The sequence below is a fragment of the Corvus hawaiiensis genome, chromosome 9 (assembly GCF_020740725.1).
Source record: "Corvus hawaiiensis isolate bCorHaw1 chromosome 9, bCorHaw1.pri.cur, whole genome shotgun sequence".
Lineage (NCBI taxonomy): Eukaryota > Metazoa > Chordata > Aves > Passeriformes > Corvidae > Corvus > Corvus hawaiiensis.
The window spans coordinates 12,336,917-12,360,328 of NC_063221.1; the positions used below are offsets into that span (position 1 = coordinate 12,336,917).

Genomic DNA, 23,412 nt, shown 5'->3' on the forward strand with positions numbered 1-23,412 from the left:
CTTCTCTTAATTCATATAACATCTCTTTTTGGTGTCCATTTTAATTTAAAAAGATAATGGAGGAGGCTTTTCTCTGGGGTGAAGCAGAGTTGCGGTGAAAATCCCTCTTGGCATTTGCAAAGCAGCAACAGCATAAGCTCATACCTTTGACCTTGCAGTCCTGCTACTCGCATTTAAAAGTGATGAGTGAAACCTTTGAATTTATTCTGCTGAAAACAACACTTTTTATAATGACTTTTATAAACATACCATAATTGTTCAGCATCCTGAAGTGTCAGATCTGCAGAAAAATGAAAGGAGCAGAGGTGTTTCTCACCCTCTTTTTTTTTTTTTCTTTTTTTTCTTTTTTTTTTTTTTTTTAAGGCAGGAGCAGGTTTGCTTCCATTCTTTGGGGATGTGAGGCAGGAGCCACTGTCTTGTCAAGTGCAGCCTAAGTTTGTGCCAAAGCTTAAGGGAACATACCTTGCATGTTCCTTTTGTATCACTCCAGGGAAGTCATGCTCATTCTGCTCTAAAGCAGATAAGTTGAGATAAAACCCTAAATACAAATTCTAAATAGAAATCCAGTGTTCTCTAACACTCACAATACTCAGTCACAATAGGTTACCCTTCTGCAGCTGAAATCTTTAACTCCCTTTCTGTATTAATCTGTGAATTTGTAAAGAAAGCAAGTGCTTTAGAGGTCGCAATCTATGTGGATGAAATCAGGAGAAATTAAGGAAGCAGGGCAAATACTGGGGGAAGCAGAATCCAAAATGTGCAGGAACAGTGCAGTCACAGCAACGTAGTACTGACATTTTCATCAAACCTCAAGCTCCATAGCCTGGGAGTTTGGGTTGGTGTAGGACCAGTGCTTGGGCAGCAGCCAGGATTTCCAGTGTTCCACAGCACTGCTGATGAATATAACGATGGCCTCTGGCTTAGCTAATGCTGACCAGAACATTTTCCATGGGCCCCAGCCACAAAAACACAAACCTTCTGAGCTGCTGAGGAATGGGCTTGAAGCTAGCTCCTAAATTTTATTTGCGTCTCAGCCATTAAATTTCTCATTCCATGGACAGGTGCTTCATAGTAAATGTAGCTCTACTTTCTCAAAAACTCACTGACTGATAATGTTTGAGCATGTTCGTGCAGATGTTTAGCTAGGTCTTATTTTATGCAGTCAAGCACATTACACTTGTTTTAACTTTTTGCTTCAAAGGCTTAACATCTGGAAGTTACCCAATTAATAACTACGAAAATGTCATCCCAAGTATATGAAATAGTTTTAAAGATAATTTTGTATCCTGGTCATTCAGAAAAAAACCCCAGTATACTGATGGTAATCAGATTCAAAGTACCACAGCATGAATTTTCCAGGTTTTTTGGCACCATTTTTAGCAGGATTCCATGTTTTCCCCTATCCAGAATGCCTGTGTTTATCATTTAGCATAATTAGAATGCTTTCAAATATTATCACATATACAAAATTCTTTACCATAAATGCGCTGAATGTTTTGGGCCTGTGATGATGGAATGTGTGCATCCTGTACCAGTGCAGCCTGGAACTGCCAAATGACTCTAAGGCTCAGGAGTGTCTCAGAATGACCAGTATATCCTTTGGGAAGTAGGCATCTGAAATCTCCATATGCTTAATTGCCCTGAACAAAGCCATGGCATGGCAAACCTGACATGCTGAGGCAAGAGAAATGACAATATGCTGCTTAGGAGAAATACAGCAAAAAGACAGATCCAGAAGATATCTATTCCTTTGAGTATGTCACTCCTCCTAGTGCATGTCATTGCTGAGTATCTGTCATGACAAACACTGTTTGTAATGACAAGGAAGACAAAGCAGAACTGGACCCTCAGTTTAAAACTTGAGGTACTGGGGAGGAAATGAGGTTGCTGTAGGGAAATTGATTAGCAAGAAGAGAGAGGCTGGAAGTGACTGAAGTGGAGAACTGTGAGTAAAAAGCAAGACTGCAAAGAAGGGGAACTGTGATTGCAGGAAACATTCTGCAAAGAATGACTTAAAGCGGGCATGATCTGCTGTACCTCCCGCCTGTCAGGTGGATTAATTTGGAAAGTCACACTTCGTCTAAATATGTTTCCACTGTATTTAGTTGCACAGAGCAGAGAACTGAGCTAGCTATAAATCTGTTGTTTAGATGTTCCTGTGATAGCTAAAAACCCGATAGCTTGGGTAGCAGACGCCTTGCTTTGGCAGCGCAGTGCTCATCATGGGCTAATTGGCCTTGCTGACAGTGGACTGGCTCTGCCAGATGATTTATGGCTTCCATGCTACATCACTATCATATCACTGCGATACAGTCTTTCCTATCCATCTTCCTAGTTAAACTCTCTTTGAGACTCTTCCCATACCGTGTTTTGATTACAGCAACAACCTTTTTTTTGATGAATGCAACTTAGCCCTGTTGATAACCATCCAGAAATCCAGAAGGCTTCTGCTAAGATCGTTTTTCTAGCTCATTGCATGCTCTTGTTGCACTCCAGCACCAGCTACTCCTTCTCTATCTCATCAGCCATCAGCTGTTCGCCCTCACTTTCAAAACCCTTCACTGCCTGTTCCTGCCCCACTCATCATCTCCAGTTTGATATCAGAAAGTCAGTGCTGCCCCCATATCACTGCTTGGTGATAAGGGCCTTTACTCCTTACCTGTTTGATTTTTACTTACTTATACTTTTTTTATTACACAGGAACCCTTTTACTTTCTTCTGTGCTGTTTTTTACGCTTGGGAGGAGTTCTCCATAAAAATCAGTGAAATGAGATCATGAATCTCCTTAAAGGAACCTCTTTTTTTCAGCAGTGACTTTCAGGAAGTGGAACTATGCTAATGCAATATTGAAACTAAATATTAATAGGGTGCTCTGTTACAACTAGTATCTTTGATGCTGGCTAGTGTTGATTCCTTACTTCCCTGTACTTCACAACTTGTCCATAAAAAGAGAGCTTGCATTTGGGGTAGGGGATCACCCAGATGTTTGGACAGCATGCAGTTAGCACAAGAAGGGCTCATAAATACATGTTACCCTAAATAATACTGTTGTATAAATATTTTTACAGTGACAGCATAGAAAATTCTCACTTGGGAATCAATCAGTTAAACCCCCATCTTCACTAAGTTTATGGAAATAATACATCATTAAGTGCCGACACAGAGTGGGATACTACTCTCCACCTGACTTCCCCTGCAGACTCCCACAACTTTTTAGACATTGTTACTGCTGTTGTTCTCATGCTATTTGATGTTCAGAGAACTCTGATTACCTTGTGACAAAGAAGGGATGAGAAGCATGGAAAGGTTTTTAGACAAAGAAAATCTGGACTGCTCCGCTGAAGGAGACATACTGAGAAATGATAGATGCAAATATATTAAGTTGCTGTAATAGCAGCATCAACTTTTAAAAAAACCAAACATCTAACTGGAATGCCTCAGTTATAGTAGTAATCTCCTAAATTTAGCTGTCATGGCAAATAAGTGCTATTCCTTGAAAGCTACCACTGTGACTGACTTTTAAGAATTCTGTATGAAAGCAGGCACTTTAATGCTCTATGATCTCCTGTATAGCTTCTAAAGCACTAAAAAAAATATACTTAATTCCTATGAAGGTACCTGGAGTGAACAGTGAGATAGAAAAGGAAATATGAAGTATAGCTTTCTATAATTTTCTTATATTAATTTTCCTGTGGGAGAATCCTTAATCACAGTATTCAATAGGAGCCTGCACACTAAAGCATTTAGAAGCAAGGCACTACTGTGGGAAGTTGACTGCTCATCCATGGAACTGGCATGAGCTGAGGTGCAGGTGCTGGCTCCAGTTCAGAGCACAGTACTGAAGGTGCGTGGATTGTCACAGGCACTGCAAATGAATAGGAAGATCATGTATAAATCATATTATTTGAGTCAGAGGTCTTCAGGTTTTAGAGAGTACCCCATGATGCATTCGCTCCACAACATAAATATTAAGTGCAATGAAAGTCCATCAGAGACTGTATTTCTCAGGAGCAGGCTTACAACTCTGTGCTTCAGCTCAAGGTAAGAAACTGTAGTGTAATCAGCTACCACTGTACATGTTTATTTCTGGTCCTTGCAATTTAGATTAGTTCATGCCTCTATGGGATTTCTGTCAGACACCCTGGTTACATGTGAGTCATTGCTCTGGAGAACGGACCATGCACTCACAGATATCCGCATTTATCACGGCACAACACCTACAAACACTTAGGTCTGCTGTGAAGGGCAGGAAGCAGCACTGATTTATGTGCTATGAACTGAAAAGAAACATCATAAAGGCAGTATTTTAAACTTAAAATAATGCTATTCTTAGCTGGCAAGACTGGTGATTTTGATCCTTCTCAGATACATAGCCAACAGTGAGCTATGTGGCTGCACAAATGCCCCCGCTTTTCTCCTCTCTGTTAAATCTGTGATTCGAATGCACACTCCAGTCCTCAGGAACATTATGTAGATTTGCAAAACTTTTGGAAAGACTTCCTGTCCATTAGCTATTGGCTGCTTTACAAAAATGCATAAAGATAGCGTTTCCCTCTTGTAACAGATGTAAGCTCCTTGCACTGTTGTTCGAACTGCTTGAAGGAAAGCAATATTCCTTTTCTCTTTTTGCTGAAATAGTGGCATCTCTCAACATAAACTGAAAACATACTTGGAACTTAATTTGATTCAGCTCTCAGAATTTCACACAAGAGGGATGAATAAATGAGGATCAGCTTTCTGTAATTAGTGAGGCATGTTAGAAGGGCTGCATCCTGTAAAGTTTTCTATGCTGCAAATGACTTGTTCTTGTAGTACCAAGAAGCACTTAAGATCTGTGTCCAGTTCTGGGCCTCTCACTTCAAGAAAGACTTTGAGGAGCTGGAACACGTCCAGAGAAAGGCAACAAAGATGGTGAAAGGTCTAGAGATTAAGTCCTATGAGGAGTAGCTGAGGGAGCTGGGGGTGTTTAGCCTGAAGAAAAGGAGGCTCAGGGAAGACATTTTGCCTTCTAAGAGAACCTGAATGGAGGTTGTAGTCAGGTGGGGGTTGGCCTCTCTTCGAGGCAACCAGTGACAGGACAAGAGAAAATGGCTTCAAGCTGTGCCAGGGGAGGTTCAGGATATCAGGAAGAATTTCTTCTCTGAAAGGGTGGTTAAGCATTGAAAAGGGCTGCCCAGGGAGGTGGTGGAGTCACCATTTCTGGAGGTATTCAAGAAACAACTGGATGTGGTCCTTAATGCCATGGTTTAGTTGACAAAATGGTGTTTGGTAATAGGTTGGCCTCAAATATCTTGGAGGTCTTTTCCAGCCTTAGTGTTTCTATGATTCTATTCTATCTGGTTTTGAAATTTTTATTTGTTGAAGCTTATTTGAAACAGCTTCACTTTTTAAATTTATGAACATACTGTAGAAATTGTTACCTGCAGAGTGAGCAAATTCCTGTATTTTGGTTTCCAGTTTATGCTCATCACAAATGAAGAGGGAGAAAAGTAGTCCTAAAGAGCATTTCATCCTGACTAAGACTTGCAAGAACTCTAGGCATAATTTAGAGCATCCTAAAGGCTGTTCTAGTGTGTGTTGGTTACACAAGTCCCGGAGTTCTGACTGTCTGGAACAGTTTTTCTCAGGTCTGCTCCATGTCCTCCAGCTGCTGGCATGGTCCATCTCCTGAATAAGCTTCTGAAATAGGAGGAGGATCAAAGAGCAGATGGCATTGAGCTGATTTTGCCAATCCTCTGCCACTGGAGGAATTTTTCCTGTGTCAGTAAAAATCCTCTGCTCCATCCTAAAGCCTGGTTGGGTTTTTTTTTTTTTGTCTACTTAACATGGTGAAGGCAGTATGGAGAAACCAAACCAGGGGCTAGGTACTTCCATGGTGACTTCAGTAGGCTTGCTTCAGATTCAGAGGTGCCACTGGCAGTGTAGAGAAGCCCATGGCAAATAAAATAGGTGGTTTGTAATGAATGAGGCAGAGCTGTGCAGTAAATTCATCAGGGACACTGTGGCAAGCCCCAAAAGAGAAAGAGGTCTAATATCCATTGAAGAATGATGATAAAAATAAATTTTGAACAGCTGCTCTCCTCACTTTGCACTAGACAAGGACATTTCTAAGGGTATATATTGTTTAGAATAATCTAAAAGCTTCTGCATAACGAATTATCCACCTTTTCTGCAACACCCTTCAGAATAGCTACTCTGAGTTTAATCACAGGACTGTCCACAACCATTTTCCTAAAAAAAATTTAGAAAATACATTCTATAGTTCAAAATCTGGACAAAGTGCTTTGACAAACTTCACAGCAAAGCAGGAGCAGGCTGCTGGGTGAGTGGTGACAAGGTGTTTCATAACTGAGGATCTGCAAACCCTTGCTGACAGCAAGATCAGCACAGTGGGACCAGTGTTCAAGGAAAGATATTTTAAGTCTGCCAGAAATTTTACGGCTCTTCTACAACCCAAATCATCATAGAATCAGTTAAGGCAATTTTTCTTTCTGAAGGGCAGCATCTGGCCTACTTGGCACACTTAAAAATTTCAAATGTGTATTTTTCAAAGCAAAAAGCGTAACAAAAATATATAATTCAAACTGGCAGAACGTTATACTTTGGATGACATTTTGTAGTTAATAACAATTTAATATAGCATAAAGTGTACTTCTGCTGCACTTCAGCCTGGTGCAACCTAGAAAAGCATCGCACAGTTTAGAACAGACACACTAAAAGTTCATTTTAAAGAGGTGGTGCAACCAGGCTCTGCGGCTCTTGCAGGAGCAGTAGCTGCTGCATTATTGTTAGTGACTGTTGGGGTCTCCCCCCCTGCCATGGAGCCCTGGGAGAGGGGCCCTGGGGGGGAGACACGGGGTTTCCCTGCCCCTGGTCGGCCTCATTTCCCATTGGTTGGTTTGTGTTCCCCGGGGTGGCCAAGGACCCTCGGGTCCCGTGACTGCGGAGTTCCTGAGCTGAGCCCCGGCCATGCGGCTGGAGAAATAAACATCTCTGAAACATCTACCACGAATCTGTCCATATATACTTCATTTCCACGGGACTCCTGGTTTGAAATATGCTTGTTGCAGTAATCCCCGCTGTAACAAGTGACTGGTTTTAGCATTTCATACTTGTAAATGGAAAAGATTCTGAAATCAAAAGGGAATATGAGGGATCACACCTTGGTCATAGCCCTGCAAAATTTATACTATAGTTTCATCTGTTCACAAAATCAAAAAGGCTGTACAAACTTTAGAAGACTTATACCAAATACACTGCATGGGATTTTGACTCGTGTCCTCATTCACACAGAAAGCCCTCCCTGTGGCTGAACCTGACTTGCCTGGTCCAGGACTGGCTCATGCGTCATTCAGCCCGTACATTCCCCTGCCCCGCTTTGCATTTGGTGTCACTTGCACTTTATTTTCCTTTCACCAAGTGCCCAAACATAATCTGGGCATGTCTCGGAGAGCTAAGCTGTGCCTGAGCAATGCAACTGAGCACCAGCTGCCTTTGTTTGTCCTCAAGTACCATGATACTCCTCCACTCAGGACATTCTGGAAAAATCTGAGTAGCCCCTCACTGTGCCTGGGAATGGCCAGACCCCGGGACGTGTATGCACACTGCAGGCTGGAGGAAAGCCAGACTAGCTAATTCCTCATTTGTGTCAATGTAGTTAAGCTTCTTCCTAATGATATTTTGACCTGGGTAGAGAAGAGGAGCCATATGGCATCTTCCACCCCTGACAACAACTGCTGTTAGTGCAATCAGCACATTACCTAGGTGATTTGTTTAGATTCAGCTGTCACTAACTTGTGGCAAACTCAATTATAATTAAGTTGTGTATTAGGCAGGGTCCTAATATAAACTGGTATCATTTTCGTATGCCATTTCAATTGTATTTTCTGCCACAATCCTGCTTACAGATGAAGTGTTCTGACTAACTGTTCCTCAGGGTCATTGCCTTTCCCACCTTCTAATTCAAGAAGTGAATTTGTCTAGCATGGCACCCGAAGAAATCAGAGAGCTTCAGCATCAGCCAGAGAGCCATTCAAAAATTTCAACAAAAATAATGCACAATCATCAGCCTTAGCACATGCCTAAGTCACCCTTCAGAGCCTCACTTTTTAATGGCTTTTGACATCTGCGTTTCAATTATGCTCTAAGCTATCTAAAATTGTGGCAATGTCTTTGCTTAGTTTTGGGCAATATACAGCCCAGTGCAGCATCAGGTGTAACTAAGGGCTTTGAAAGTCACAGAATATTCTGAGTTAAAAGGGACCCACTAGGATCATTGAGTCCAGCTCTTAAGTAAGTGGCCCATAGGGGGATTGAACGCAGGACCTTGGTGTTATCAGCACCATGCTCTAACCCACTGAGCTAATAAACCACTACTTATTTTTGCAATTTGCTGTCTTTGGAGGTAAATGATGGTTCAGGGAATGGCTCTGGGTTGCAGCAGCACTTGAAGGTGTTGATCATCTAGGTTTTCTCAAAAAACATTGATGCAATTATGATACTGGTTTAAGTCCTTTAAAATCCCCAATTTCCCCAGGCAGTATCTTGTATTTAGTAACAGGATGAAAGAGCTCAATACTGCTAACCCCCATCCTGCACAATTAACCTTCCTTCCCCTGTGGACAGAACAGTGATATCCCCTCCTTTTTACAGTATAGATTTCTGAATCAAATATTAATGCTAAGCATAATGTAAATGGGTTTATAAAGCTAAGAAAAGAGAGAAACAATGTTGATAATTATCTAGGGCTATATTATTTCTTAACTTTACTGCATTAACATGCTAGTTAACAGAGGGCATGTAGTTCTTAAAAGCTTACTGCTCAAGAATACTGAATGACAAAAAAATTGTAGGTACTGTCAGATCACCACAGTTGATTTACAAGCTTTTGCTTTTGAATCATAACCTCAGAACAGGGAAAAAGATTGTAATAATCACAAATAATGATCAAGTATTGAATTATGGCTTTGATAAATACTTTCAAAATTGTAATGATAAACAAATTAGCACCCTTTTACTATGCAGTAAATAGGCACCGTTCACTATTAAAAGAATAAAAGGATGTAATTTCTGTAGGTATTTAAGGTAAGTGTGGGACAAAATACAGAGCGGCAGACAATGGAGACTTAATCCCAAATGAACACTATTAGTGTCATTCAAAAATTCAGCAATTCTGTGAATTGCCTCATCCCCGCCTGGAAATGGAGGAGACCAGAATGAGATGCAAATCAGTGCGTTTATCTAATGAATAATGCAAATGAGTGCTCCTCTTATGGCATGGCAGTCTGCAGGAATCCTCTCTGCCTCACCTCACATTTCGTGTGGATTTAAGCACCATGTGTCAGAAGAAATTAGAGAATGGAATTGCCAAGAAATGACAAAGCCTTGGAGCCCCAAGTCAGTGCAGACAGCAAGGTACATTAAGATGCATAGTAGGGAGGAGGAGAGAGCAGACATCTCATTAAAATGAAAATGTTGCTATTTTTCCTTCACCCCGTTAATCTAGTTGTACGACACTTTAATCAGCAATTATTTGTGCGGCTACTAATTAGAAACATTCTCGAAAATGATACCAAGGTGAGATCTCAAAAACTTGACAAAAATCTTTCAGTTTGGCTTTTTTTTTTGTAATGCTGGTGCTATTTTATCTCTCTGATATCAGTTAACTGCATCAGCATTTTTCTCATAGCATCACAGAGCATACTGCATCTTATCCATTAGTCACAAGCCTTGCTGTAACTTTCCCTCAGCATCTAACATTACCCTCCAAAAATATACTCAAACAAATCTAAAGGCATGCAAGCCCTGAAAATTAACTCTTTTTTTTCCCCAATCATATTTTGCCTGAATGCATACATGATTCAGAATCCAGGATGGATTTCATCTGCTCCATTAAAACATCTTAGCATGAAGACCAGCTATGCTGCCACAGCTGGCATCAAGTCACTCCTCTTCATCTGCATTGAGTCCCCAAACTGGGGATTTGTGAATTTATGCTTTTCTGACTGGTACTCTTTTAAAATACAGAGCTGGTACACCCAAATGAACAAAGCCATTTGCTCCTTGGACAATTTCTTAGTTATCAAATACAGAATGCTAACGGAGCTGCCCAACTGTGAAAGGATTTGGGATCCCAAGGATTCGGGATGCTGGGAGAGAATCTTCCACCACCGAGATGCCCAGGGGATGCACAGAGACCAGAGGTCTGAGAATGCAGTTTGGCCAGGTTCAATCAAGTCCGGTTTGGGGTGGAGGGAAATTACCTCTCACTTGGAAGGGGAAGAGCACCTCAAAGTTCTGAACTGTAAAGCTGAGAACTTAATGCAATCACTAAACTTTGGGGTGCCCATTGTATACAATACAACCTTATTGCCGTGTACCAATGGGTCACTGAGCTTTGTTGTCAACCAGCAGGCAACAAATTGGTGGTTTGATTCAGCAACCCATCAAAGAGATAAATCTATGTATTAAGCAAAAGAAGAGATTAGAGGTATCTTACTACATGTACTTCCAGGAAATGTGAAAAAAAAAAAAAAAAAAAAAGAGCCAAAAAACAAAACCAAGATCCAGCCCTTTTTTCTCACAAGCTGACAAAGACATCATCGTTATTTATAGTTGTGCTTCAGTTCATCAGTTGGAGGCACACTGCAGAAGATGCTAAAGCACTAGCGACATTGCTACTAAATTAAGAGCTTGCAGTTTCTTTATAATAGTTGAAAGCAAAGCTATTTCTCCATTGGGCAGCTTGTTGTAAACTCCGTAATACTGGAAAAAAAAAGGTATGTTATTTTGATGGATTTTCTCTCAGGTCAGTCCTAGTGAATCGAGGTGGAATTGCCTGGGATGCAGGTCTACAAGGAATTTGGTGTGAACTCCATGAAAATGTGACTTGCAATCAGTAGCATTTTCACTCCCTTAAATTAGAAGGACATGGGTAGGTTCTCTGCTCCTGTTCCTGTTGGCAGTTACCATGCCAGAAATATACAGAGAGTTTAGGTTTCTTATAGCAAGGGCAATGGTAACTATAGCAAAAAAAATACTGTTAAAGCAAACTAAGCAGTTGATTTGAAGCAAGGAGACAATTAAAGCACAGCATTTCTGAAAGAGTAATAAAAATGTCACTGCAAATGACAGATTGTTACAAGTCCTTGGCTGCTTCCTAGCACTGCAATAGAATACGGTGTTAAATCAGTTCCCAGAGATTATCAGTGGTATATGTTATTTTCCTGAACTCAAGGAACTCAGTACCATTTCATAAATCAACTGCAGGTTAAAATTAGATTTTTTTTTTTTTTTTACAACCTTAGTTCTGTGACCCTTGCACATACAATTAGCAAAGAAAATTATATTAAAAAAATAGCTGAAACCTGACTCATCAGACTTGGAAAAGCTAAAATCATTCCACCAAAAACCCAAACCAAATCAGAAAATAGCTCTTTTCTATGGCTTCTCAACGTCTGTGAGTTTCACTGACTGCAGAATAAGATACTGAGACGAAGATATTGTAGGAATGGACTCTCATTTTTCATCAGCTTAAGGCTCTGTAAATTACCTGTAAAGCGTGCCCATATTTTGTTGTGCTTACTTTCTGTACTGCTTTTCTGTATAAAGCATTAAGAAACCTAGGTCAGAAAACTGTAAGTAATTAAAGCCAATAATAACTGAACCCAACTACATGGCATGTGAAGATCTCCAAAGTGCAGGCTTGAAGTAAATTTCTGTGTTGTCAGGTACAGTGGTACTGTAGGCTCAATTAAAAATTCCTCTGTCTCGGGTGTTTATGGGCCAGATAATGTCTTCTAACAAAGTCTCTGTGACAATACTGTTAGAATCTCACGAACATTTCTTATATGGCAGAAAGCTGATTTCTGCTGGAAACAAATTATCCAAGAATCCTTCACGTTTCACACAGAAATAGAAGGGATCTCTGTTACCATCTTCTGACATGCAACATTGCTGTATGCTTCTCTGCATGTGCATGGTTGCCTGGGGCGGGCTGCAACACCTCCTGGAACGCTCTGGTGAGTGTAGGATTCAGGGCAGGGTCTGCCACCAAGACCAGGATTCCCTTGTAGGCTCCTTACTAGCTCAGATGAGGAGGTTTATTGCCCTCTTCTTCAGCAGCTGCCCTTTATATAGCTGCACTGCCAATGCTTATACATGTTTCAGCAAAATGCTGTGCACCTGATCCTTGGTTAGGAGGGATAATTTTGAATTCCAAAGTGTTTCCAATTAATGATTTAAGTAAATCACTGCAAAAGTAAACTTGTTCTGCTAATCTTGCAAGGCTTCACACAGCTCATAATTATCAACACAACAATTACTAACTCAGAGTAAAGGCAGTGACAGCAAAGGCTGGCTCAGCATTGCCCTTACATCTGCTTTCTGTGGCCTTGGTGGTTGGCTAGGCTGAAAGACAAAAAAAAAAACAACCAACTGTGGCTTGCATGTCAGGAGTTGAGAGAAGCTCATGTATGGTGGTGTCATCAAGAAAGTGTTAAAATAGGTCATCACAGGCACAGGTGCCATTCATCTCTGTAATAACTTGTGAAGAACATTATTTTTTCTTGGTCAGCTTCTGTAAATCTTCTTCTGGAGTTATGAGAACTGGCCTGGCAGGAGAAGGATGTTGATGGCTGCATTAGTAGGGGTGCAATGACCTTGAAGATGGGAACTGAAAAAAACCCGTGACATTAAGGTAAAATTCAGTAGTGACCTGCTGCTTTCTGATTTTTTTTTTTCTGATCTTATGCACATTTTTATCATTCCAAACCCATCACTTAGTAGGTCAAGGCCCTTGACAAGATACAATCACCAGAACAACATAATTCAACTTCTTAGCCAGATAGTTATTGATTGGGAGAGCCAAACGCTGCCTGTACAAGGGCTATGCCTGCTTTCTCTGAGCTCCTGCAATATGTTTACTATCCTCGAGAGTGGGTACCTGGGAAAAGCAGCATGGTGAGCAGGTCCTCATTCACCAATCCACATTCCAACACCCTTCTCCCATCCTACTGCTGAACTCTTTAAACTTAGAAAACATTTAGAAAATTCTTTACCTGTACCCATCTAAAGTCCAGAGATGAGGTCTGTGTGGTCTGTACCATTTCCAAAAAGAATGTTAACCAAAAGGAGTAGCAGAAGTCTACGTGAGAATAAACCCCTCAGCCCTGGTGGCTTCTCAAGGTGTGCAGAGCATTAAAGGTGTGACAATAGAGGGATACAGCCAGAAGGAAGGCAGGCAGGCAGGCTCTTCTGTTCTTTGGAAAAACTCCCCATTTCTCTCTTCAGTCTTTGTTTTCTCCACCATTTTCAAGACAGGGACAGAGGGGCTGGCACTCAGGAGGGCTGCACGGACTGTACAAGCGGCAGATGTGTGAGAGCTGCCTGCCCCACCATCCCATTAAATGTGCATACACCACTTTACACCAGCTGAGGACTTGTAAATTGTGGAAGTGGGGAAACAATTGTGTGTATGGCTTCAAAAAACCCAAACAAACTCCATGTTGTATTTCAGACATCAGTCCACTGTTTAACACTGAAAAATGGCACACTTTCTGTTAAGGCTTAACATTTGACAAAATGTTATGCTGAAACCCCCACCTTTTCTGATAAACAAAGGAAGGACAACTGTTGTAGTGTTTTTGGAGACCTGTTTTTAAACTTATAAAACTTTAAGTTCATGATTGATGACGCTTAGCTAATGTTCAAGTGCTACAAGCAATGATGGTGCAGTTATGGAGAACTACAGAAAGATTAGTCAATAATAGTCTTGTCCTTTTCAATTATTTACAAATAAATCCATGAGATGCATAAAGCTAAAACAGTATTTTAATATACAAACCCTGTTATGTATTCTATATATATATATATATATATAGTAGCTGGCACTTTCCAGCTAGGTGGTCTAAAATATGCTTTCAGTGTATTCTTGTATGCCCCAAAACTGTACCCAAGAAAAGATGGATAATGTCCTATTATCCAAAACCTGTTTTGTCACTAGGGACAAAGAGCCTTGCACTGAAGCTCACAATGGCTGAAGTAATCCAAAACCCAGCACCAGTAAAACGAGTAAAGAAAATTTTAAAACTGAAAAAAGTGGAAATGAGTAAACTTCAGTGAAATTGCTTCTAAGAAGAAAATTATTAGAATATAAAGGCATACAGTTAACTTTACCTTTACTTAAGATGGTTTTATGGTTTCCAGTTGAGATTTCAAACTGGTACAGTGCAGAGGATAATGCTCACTACTAAGGAAGAAGTACTTTGTTGCCATCCATTGCTGTCAGTAGGAGTCCTTCTGTTGCCTAACACAGGACACATTAACTTCGGTGGAAGATCATATTTTAAGTCCTGTTGATGTAAAGTCAAACACTAGCTCTTAGGCATGAAATATACATGATGAGTCACTTCTAATTTCCTTTTAGTTATTGAAGCGTATCTTTTTTAAAAAATCAAAGCCACTGCTTCAGATAACAAAAAGCTTCTATGTTCTTAACATTTTATTTTCAAAGGCTTATTCCACTTCTTTTTCAGGAAAACAGGGTTTTCATCTGCAAGTGGTTGGCAAAAATTTACCCCACAAATTTAGTGAGAAAAGCTACAATGCTTGAACCCCTTAAACCCGTTACTTAACGTGTCTGGAAGTCTGAATCAACCCTTGCGAAGTGAGACACCTTGCTAGGATATTTCTGCAGGCTATCCCTACAGTATTCATACCACTTGGCAGATCCATATGGTCAAGGAAGCCAAGAGGCATGTCAGTCTGGAAGCCTATGATAAAAATAGATGAGGAAAATAGCACGTGTAGAAAAAGTTGTTTTAGCAGTTAGAAAATTGCATTCTGTACGTTTTTTTTCTGTAGTTATGCATGTTGCTGTTTTTAGAGGATGAGGGCTTTTGTGTAGCTGTTTGCTATTCCTCTTTATTTATTTTTTACCATCTCCCCACCCCCAGTCACTTCTAAATGTCACCCACAAGTAGCTCTGTTTCTAGTTTTCACTGGAGGAAAGCGTCTTATGAGCAGGTGTAGCTGGTAAAAATCAAATTGATGAGTTAGAATGTGGCTCTTGACAGTTTTACAGATAAAAAGCTAAAATGCACCAAGATGTTGGAAAGACACAGCACGTACATGTAAGCAAATGCTCCTTTCATCATAATGGTGTCTTCTTTTAGAGGTTTTACAACTACTAAGCTATAAAAATTCTCTCTGGGCTGAAGCCTGACATAAAACATCCCTGATATAGTACGATTTCTTGCTTCTTGTAGTAAATATAATTAAAATTCATTTGCACCCTTTTCTCTCCTCCCTGTTTTTTATTTCTAAATTCCATATAAACAATCTGCCTAAAGAACTAGAATAAATAAAACCATTTTCCAGAAAACACAACACAACAAACATCAAAGCTACATGAAATCACTTATGCATGTTGCCAAGTCAGCTCAATGCCAAGAATTTTTGTGTCCTTAGCTATATTTGTACTTGTAGATCAGGATGATGTCACTGCAAGTGACCTGTGAAAGCACAAACGTCCATACCTAAAATGTGTATCAAGAGTCATTGTTTCTCCAAGAAAACCGGGTACAGAGCTACCCCCTATTTTTTAGCTAGGGAGATTAGCATTCCAGTGTACGCGGGGATCTGCATCTCATCAGTCAATGGTCTTAATGGTATCTGGGATTATCTTTTATTTGCATATTCAGGCAGGACTTACAGGCCTTGAAACAAGTCAAGAAATATTTGGATTAACAAATCTCTCACCCGGTTTTAGCTACTCTTAAGTAGATATGGTATTTTATGTATTGGAAATGGCGGTTTTGGCAAAACAGTGTCGGTATTAAAAAAAAAAAGTGGCAGTGGTACTCACACTAAAATTGACCAGCTCCCATAAATTCAGCCCTTTCTAAACTCTGCGGGTAAAAATAAATCATAGGTTTTAATCCTCACATAATGAGATGGGTAATTTCCATACTTTGTCAAGAGGGATTGCTAATGCCTGTCTGTATTTCTCCTCCTCTGCTTCCCAGCATAGAGCAGAAGGGATGGAAATGCAGATTATTATCTCAGTTTGTACATTTATTTTTTCTTGAATGAATGAAGGTGATTTGGATTGCATTAGGACTGGATGCTTTATAAGTAACGTAAATGTCTAAATGTTAAAATCGTTACTTGAGAGTCAACTTACTGATTTCTGCCTCCTCGAAGGACTCTGGGGAGCCCACTAACCAGAATGGTTGTCCTGATGTACACTAGGTTTGTAGAACTCTAAGCTGAGTTCACTTGGCTTTGTTTCAACAAGATGCTTACAAATGGAAATTTTAATATATGGAACTTGCATTTGGTTTCCAGTGATTCTTAGCTTTTACAAACTATAAGCTCTGCAAGAAAGAAACATGAAACTCTGGGGTTCAGAGATGTACAGGTACTAAGTGAAGATGGAAAAACATGTTTATCCAGATAATTTGGACAAACCTGCAGCATAAAACTATCTCTGCTCCGTTCCGCCAAGTAAATCCAAAATTCACGCTCTGAGACTTGTCCACCACAGTGGGAAGAAATATATCACGCTCCTTGTACAGTGTCCTCAGCCTGGAAAGCCTGACGCTGCACAGCTCCCTTGGGAGGGCAGGGCATTGTCCCCCTGACCAAAACGTGCAAAAGCAAACCGAGGGGGCAGTGCTGCAGCTCTGCTCCTCCAGGCTGCCTGTGTGACACCAGCAGGTTGGGAAGCAAAGGTCACTCTGCTGAAAGTAGGACTTAGCATCCTGGAAAAAATTCTCAGTTCAGGGTTTCTAGCAGAGGAGAAATGGGGTCACCCAGCTCTGCCTCCCATCAGCCCAGGAGGGATGTGCTGTCCTGCCCCGGCCAAGGAGCACCGTTTGGGATGTGCGGCTGTACTGCACTGTCTCTGCAGTAGAGAGCAGCAAATCATGTCAGGAGTCTCCCTGCAGTGAGCCACAGGCTCGAGATCACCTCTGCCTCACCAGCAGCAGTTCAAATTACAATAGGTTGCTAGTAAATCTTTTATTTATAAAGTAGTATTTTTTACTTCACTAAAAGTGCTGCTGAGGGGACATTTCTGGTCCAACTGCATTGACAGCAAGCCATTCACATTCACCATGGATGTCTTGAGTATTTATTTTATAGTGGAAGATATTTATTTCTTTATAAAATTGGTGTTACTGGTTCCATACCCAAACAAGGCCAAAACTCCAAGTTCCCACAGAGTACTTGGGCATCTCCCCCCAGATACTCACCTTGGTGCTTTGGGGGGCCAGGGAGGAGGGGAGCGGCAGGGGGAGGCACCAGCTCAGGTATTTTTAAGAACCTTGTCCATAGAGCCACAATCTCCCCCGGCATGGTTCCTTGCTTTTTAAGATCAATTGTTATTCAGATAATTGTCTAAAAATGTCTACTATTCCCAGCTAACTTCAGGGGAAAAACAAACCACACTAGAAGAGCAAGTAGCAAATGGAATAAAGGCAATGCTAGAAAATGCTTAACAGCTGCTTTTACAAAGTTATATTTATAAAATATACATTTTCTTAAAAAGATGTACTTCTACACATACTAGTGACATGTGTTTTAAAACTGCAACTGAAAATATGTAGAAGCTCTCGATTTTCTTTAGGAGCCCTGTTCTGATCGCAAATATTTTTAACAAATGAAGTACCTTGTGGGCGTGCTTTTTTGTTTAAGGCTTGAAAACATTCCAGTACTCAAAGTGTAACTGAGGAGAAAAAAAAAAGCAACTGGACAGAGTGTTGTTAATGATTTACTGGAGAATCTTGATGTGTGATAATGAGTAAAATGCAAATCTGTTTTACTGCCAATCCTCAGTTTTGATTTATGAGCAATTATTAATTTTTAGATTGCTTCCAGTTGGAAGAGAACAGAGATTTTACCAAGCTATTTTTTTATTCCTGCTGTCATTAAGTATATCCTTTTTTTTTTTTTTTATCTTGTAGGAAACCAAGAAATCCTTTCCCATGAGGACCAAGGAGCCTTTGCAGAGTGTGCAGCAGGCTGCTGCCAGAGGCACAGGTAGGCTGGCGTGCGGCGCTGACCAGCGGGAGGGAGCTGGGGGACAGCACAGGGAGAGTCTGTGCTCCTCACTTTCCTGGGGCACAGCACAGGGAGAGTCTGTGCTCCTCACTTTCCTGGGGCACAGCACAGGGAGAGTCTGTGCTCCTCACTTTCCTGGGGCACAGCACAGGGACAGTCTGTGCTCCTCGTGTCCCTTGCCCCGCTGGCTGCTGAGGGGCTGCGAGAGGGGCTCAGTGGGGCTTGGATGGGAACAGCCACAGCAGTGGGGGCTGAGCTGTCCTGGCCTATTAGGGACAGGCCACCGGGCAGGGGCTGTAGTTCACAGGTCCTGGGGTATTAGAAATGAAATTAAATGTTCAGTAGCTTAAGAGGAGGCACCATAAAATAAATAAAATAAAACCCCCACTCCCTGAAGAGTAAGGTGTTCTCCTACAATGACAAAGAGACAGTTGTAATAATTATCCGTGCCCAAGGAATTCAAATTAGATGAATACAGATGTTGTAAATAAAGTCTGCAATAACTTTGAGCTGTACGTGCTTTAAAAATATACAACTATGAAAATCCACTTTAAACAAGACAGTAGCAATAGCTTCATCTTTAACTTCCTGTTCCCATTCTAACCCATGCCACATAGTAAGACTACACAGATAAAATAAAAATGAAGGATTCTAAATTCTAATTTAGCCCATAAAAGAAAAAAGCTTTTTTTCTTAACAGCATCTCTTAATGATATTGCACAACACTCTTTTAAAATGTCTTACTTGAGAAAGTATGAATGTCAAAATGCTTTCAAAAATAATTTTTGTTTCATATTGTGATTTATCCATTACTCAAGAGTATCTGTTAATTTAATTATTTCAGTAAACATAATAATGGTATCAGTATCTATGCTGCACAGTATTTCCTTTTTTTTTAGGAATATGAGCCTACTTGTAATTAAAGGAATGCTATATTAATGATGCTGAAAGTCTCAGAGGGAAAAATTTAATGTCCACCTCATAATATTATGCCAGAATTACATGTGCAGAATACTTTTTAATAATCTTTGTTTCTTAATTTAGTTTTGATTGGCTATGAAATATAGAGTAGCACTCAAGGGCTCAAATTTCTACTGTCATCAGCATTTCTTTTCTATAAATTGTACAAATGCACAGGACTCCCATCTGCAGGCTCCTTTTCAAGCTTCTGTTTAACCTATGAAGGAAATTAGCTGCAGGCAACTATAATTGATGATAATTTCATAATATTTTAGCCATCGGGATGGTGTTATGATAGCTAGGTCTAAACACAAACAGAAAATTATATTTTCATGTTGCCATTTGAGCTGCAAACACAGGTCGGTAATATAAATTCGTCTCTAGTTTGCAAATTACAGCAATAGCCACTAGGAGTCTCCTGGTTAAATTCATAATGAATTTGCACGGTAATCCCGGCTCACGTTTGAATGCAAACCCCGTGCTAAAGGCTGGATTTCAGCAGAGGGGCCAGTCCATGTGCAGGGCAGGGGGAATGGGGGTGACAGGATCCCTGAGCTGTGAGCAGCATCATCAGGTTCCTGATGCTGGTACCAGGGATATAGATGACAAATGTTTTAGAAGGAAAGCCAGCAGCCACCTACACACTGTTCTGGTAGAGCAAAAGATGGTGACGGTCATGAGAAGTCAGATTTGTTTCTCTTTATGACTGGACAGAGTATTGTGGAATTGTTCTTACAAAGAGAGAAGTAGATTTTACCGACTGTTAGTTACTCCCAGGGATTTAAAGCAGATTTGTTTCACACTGAAATACTGCAGGCCACAAGGACTAGCACTGCCAGGTACTTCAAAATTTGCTTAGTGTCTCTGCAAAGTGAAACCTGCAGTTCAAACCTGAAAATGTAAATAGCTTCTTCCTCTCCTCTCTCCTCCCAACTATGCACAAGCATATGGTGCCAGACACACTCTTAGCAATGCCAAATGCTCAAAGTTCATAAATTACAGACCTGCAGGAATGGGTCATGCTGGCTCAAACACTGCGGCTGTTCAATCCAACTCTGTGACTGACAAAGATGTCCAAATTTCCTTGAAAGAATATGACAGAAAGCAGGCACCCACCTTCTGCCAGCACATGTACCTCACTCTAAGCAGCTAGAGATTGCTTTAAAACGTACAGGGAAGCCAGAGCTGACCAGTGAGCCCTTTCCCCACAGTGTTGGTTATCCCGTAGGCAGGAGGAGTGCTGTTTATTGTGGAAGGATGCTGTCACATCCTTCTTACAGATACATGCAACTCCACATCTACAAATTATAAGTGTTCACTGCTCTTAGACACTTATTTGTTTATAAGTTTCTTTCATGCATCTCTTCTCTTGAGCAAAAATCCTTTCTAAGCCATAAAAATCCTGAATGACTTTAAATATGATGAGATTTAAACAAATAATAATTTGGAAGGCTATTCATTTAGCTTCTACTTTTTGAGCTTCTTGGTTTCGTTTTCAGACTTTTCCCTGCAACCAGAAGGACTAAGGACATAAAGATGATGTTTTAAATGAAAGCTGAGAATCTCACATAATCATAATCGTAGGACTCTAGGGGTTTGAGGTTTCAGAATAATCTCATGAGCTGTCAATATTGAATGTCACTAGAAACTATAGTGTTATTCTCAGAATGCCTAAAAGCAACTGTGGGATAGTTTTCCTGCTGCATGCTCCCCGTAAGACCTACAAATGCTGTTCTGGGGAGACACCCCAAAGGTACCTGCAAGTGGTGAGCTGCCAAATGCTGGCTTTAGCTGCCAGCTAGGGCTGTTATATTTTGCAACAAATTTACATATGTAAAGCCCTGTTATTCAGTCTGTCAACTAAACAAGCTCACTAAGTAAAAATTCATCATGGGCTTGTAAGAACATTTAATTCCATGGGGAACATGCAGAAGTAAGTAGTGGGCCAATTTAACCACTCATCTCCTCTGTATTGTATGCTTGCATGCATTGCAATGCACGGCTGTGTGTTATTGAAGATTATTATCAGCTACTCTCACAGACTGCCTTAGATTTTACCATAATCTCCCAGCAGGACTTGAATGAAATTCCCAGTCTGGTTTGTTTCAAGGATCTAATCTATATTACACTGAAGGCTGACAGAGACTCAACAGCTAGTACCTTAGTCCATTTGGTGAACAGAAAATTATTAAACCTGATCAGGGAACTGACATGCAAATAAAACAGGAGGCTGCTTCAACCTCCTTGTCATCCTGCAGAAGAAGACTTGGCTGCTTGGTACCCTTGCTTATTGTTAGAATATCAGAAATACCCTGTTCTTCTCCAAGTCAGTGTTAACCCAATTTCAATAGCAAAACAGTGGTACAGGTTTAGCAGGCACATAGCCTGTACTTACAACAAGAAAACCAAGCACTTGTGTAAGCCAGTTTGGCACTTCACCATGCTGAAAAGAAACCTTTGCATCTTTGTCACTTCAAATTTGGGATTTTTAGCACAAGAACACGCCTAACACAAAAGAGCTCTTTTTTCCACTGCCCACTTTCTCCAAGTATGACAGTGCTATCTTCTTAACTCATTTTCTAAAACCAAAAGTGAACACAAAAATAAAAGATCTCCTCAAAAATGCCAAAGGTTCATCCCTACAAAATATATAAAACCTCATTTCGAAGGAAATATCTAATTCCTACAGGTAGCTATGGTACAGACAGATATGAAGCATTTTTAGGGATGAGAATGCTCTGCTGTGAGCCACGGGGGCAGTACCTTAGGAACGTCAAATATTTGTCATTTTCCTTATGTTTCAAGCAAGCCAAGCCATTACCAATGCATATCTAAATATAGTGTATATGTACGATATACGTCTACAGCGGAAACAAATCCAACAGTTTATCATGTAAGAGTCAGTCACTCTACACTCATGTAGCTAAATACTCTCATTCTGCGTGCTCTCCCTCTCTTCCCCAGTTACTCCTCTTTCTCTGCTTCTCATGTGAGGATTCTGGTGGCCTTCTGCATCTCACAAGCTTAACCTACAGCTGTAACCTCAGGTCATTCCCAAGCAAACTTTCATCCCACATCACAGCATTGGTGACCTTGTGCAGTCAAATGTTTTCGGGGGGAGTTTTGGCACCAGTTTAACATTTAGATTTAATCAAAATGTCTTTTGTTTGGCTGGTTGTTTTTTGTTTAAAATCATTGTTCTAACTAGAGCTCATACTGATAATAAAGGCCTCCAGAAACTTACAAAATTACTTAAGATAGGAACTGCTGCAATGTTTATCTACACTAAAAGGAAAAAACAAATTTTACTGAGCAGGCTTGTTTGTTTTGGTTTTTTGTTTCATTAAAAGAACAACTTTTTGCATTACATGATGAGTTACTAAATATTACTGAGCGCTAAATCACAGCTATTACTATTCAGAGGGAGAAAATATATTTCAAGATTAAGAAATAACCTGTAAGACAATATTATGTGGGGCATATGACTTTTATTTGTTTTTAAACAGTGGCTGCTTGAAGTTGCTCAGAGGTTTAGTGTGTCAAAGCATGTCAGCAGAGATGGATTGGTGGGCAGAGAGCAAATGGTGCAGTCAAAGGTTCATAGTGAACGTAATTTATTCATGTAGCTCCGCAATTTATCACGTGGTTATTACCATAATGTACGTGGGAAGCAGCTGCATGCGTGCAAATAATGCCTTAAGTGTATGTGTGGTTGGATCTGAACTCCTTACAGAACAGCAGCGGTGGAAAATGATGCCACAAGGCATTTAAAAGCAAATTTCCTTCCTGTGGGGATGCTGTCACCCAGCAATGATGATTTGTACACAGGCAAATAAATATCTTGTAGACTTTTCTCAGTTGTGATAACCTCACTTACCAGAACTCATTGGTTTTTCAAACCTAAATCATGTAGGTAATGTGATGCATGTTTCCAGTGCTGTATTAACAGAAGTAAGTATGCATGTTTTGTACCCTAAACGCATATTTTCTAGTCAAGGAACTCAGTATTTTCCACTCAGTATTTAACAGAAATATTCAGTGGCAAAGAAAAGGAATCCTCTGGGGGTGTGAGAACAAAGAAGTTATCTACAAGTTAAAGATCTCCTTTAACTGAAATGATTTCTCACAGCCTGATCTGTGAAACACTTGGGAGCAGCACAGCTGTAAAAGATTGATATATATACATATATGTATGCGTGTCTATATATAGTGTCTGCCTGCTTTCTTATACCTGTGCAATTATTTACCAAGCCAAACATTTCCAAACCCTATCTATTTCAGGACCATGTAAAATAAGGAGCTTTGGTCTCTTTTAGTTTGCTTGAATGTCTACAGTTCCAGTTACGAAGAAAGCTGTGAGTAGTTGCTAGAGCTTGGAGGTGTTTTTTG

The 23,412-nt window shown here is 40.3% G+C and overlaps 1 protein-coding gene across 14 annotated transcripts in view; it reads right to left on the reverse strand.

Annotated features, from left to right (window-relative positions):
- Positions 1-23,412, reverse strand: part of NTNG1 (netrin G1) — a 150,974-nt gene that overhangs the window by 120,108 nt on the left and 7,454 nt on the right. The gene's annotated exons all lie outside the window — the stretch shown is intronic.